The following is a 1,883-nucleotide window of genomic DNA, read 5'->3' as shown; positions in this document are numbered from 1 at the left end:
CCCCAGACCTCCGAGCACTGTGTTCAACAGATCAGAATGGTGTTTTTGCGAGGACAATCAAGGATGCTCAATAAAGGCTGGCCTTGTTAATGATGAATGAGAGAGAGAGAGCACTCTCAGATGATGCATATTCAACTGATACATGGGATGGTGCCTGGTTCTGAACACATCTTACCCAACTTCCTTCGCAATGGGGAGGAGGTCAAGAGAGTTAGAGGGTGGTGATCATTAAGCATATTAACAGAAAACAGTAACTTAAGGCTGGAAAAAATGGGGTCAGCCAATTTAAACATTCCCACACAGTTGCACAAGCGTCAGTTGTTCGAGCTCATTTAGGTAACCAAGTAACGCAAGCTCTTGAGCTCCAGGCTCGCACAGACTGTTAACTGTGCTTGCGCCCTTTCAGCTTGTGATTTCACAAACTTCTTTTGGGGAGGAAGTTAATTATTTGAGGTGTGTCGTGACATTCTTCAGGGATGAAATTCTTCAGTAGGTGGGGTCACTAGGAGGTGATATTCCAATTTACATAATGTCCAAAGAATCAAGCACACAATGTGTGCCTCAGCTGTGATATTAGCTCATTCTGGTCTTTTTAAGTCCCCTATATCTTTCTTTTGTTTTTATTCTAAGAGCTGCTAGTCTTATCCTCCTGCTCTCCATTTTACAGCACCCACATTCTTCGGTATTTTGACTATTAGATTGAGGAAAAGAATTAGGCCATTCGCCAAAAGTCTGCTCCACCCTTCAAACATGACTGGTCTATTGATCTATTTTCCCTCTCAACCCCATTTATTCTTTTCCCTTTCTATCCCCAGGGTCACACTATCAAAGATATCTTCTCACCAACACTCCCTGTAGCAGAACAAGCTTCTTTCATCTCCATTCCCAACTTGACAAAATGTCTCTGGCCTGAACTAACACGTGAACTCTTTTTCTCCTCCCACAAATGCAGTCCGATCTGCTGAATATTTCCAGAATTTCCTATTCAGAATCAGGTTCAATATCTCTGGCAAACAGTTCGGGCATGGTATGAATGGTAGGGCATGAAGGTGTGTGATGGAACAAAGACACTTAAAACTATAAGTGTACAGTTCATTGAAAGCAGTGTCACGGAAAACAGAATGGTGAAAAAACCTGTTTAACCAGCTGGCCTTCATCTGCCTCCGATCGTCACTGAGTATAAGAAGAGGGACATTTTGTTGTAATTGTATAATTTGTTGTATAAGGAGCTGCACTTTGAGTACTGTGTACAGTTTTGGACACCTTGTTATACGAAAACAATGATTAAACTGGAAAGAACGTAGAAACAGTGAAAACCTACAGCACAATCCAGGCCCTTCACCCACAATGCTGTGCCAAACAGGTACTTACTTTAGAAATTACCTAGGGTACCCATAGCCCTCTATTTTTCTAAGCTCCATGTACCTATCCAGGAGTCTTTTAAAAGACCCTATCGATTCTGCCTCCACCACCATCGTCAGCAGCCCATGCCACACACTCACCACTCTCTGCGTAAAAATGTACCCCTAACATCTCCTCTGTACCTACTTCCAAGCACCTTAAAACTGTACCCTCTCAAGTTAGCCAGTTCAGCCCTGGGAAAAAGCCTCTGACTATCCACATGATCTATGCCTCTCATCATCTTATACACTTCTATCAAGTCACCTCTCATCCTCTGCCGCTCCAAGAAGAAAAGGCCAAGTTCGCTCAACCTATTCTCAAGGCAACATCCTTGAAAATCTCTTCTGCACCCTTTCTATAGTTTCTACATCCTTCCTGTAGTGAGGTGACCAGAACTGAGCACAGTACTCCAAGTGGAGTCTGACCAGGGACCTAAACAGCTGTAACATTACCTCTTAGCTCTTAAACTCAATCCCATGGTT

The sequence above is a fragment of the Hemitrygon akajei genome, chromosome 3 (assembly GCF_048418815.1).
Source record: "Hemitrygon akajei chromosome 3, sHemAka1.3, whole genome shotgun sequence".
NCBI classification, from domain to species: domain Eukaryota; kingdom Metazoa; phylum Chordata; class Chondrichthyes; order Myliobatiformes; family Dasyatidae; genus Hemitrygon; species Hemitrygon akajei.
The sequence above is the reverse complement of the archived record's forward strand: the minus strand, read 5'-3'. Positions refer to the sequence as shown.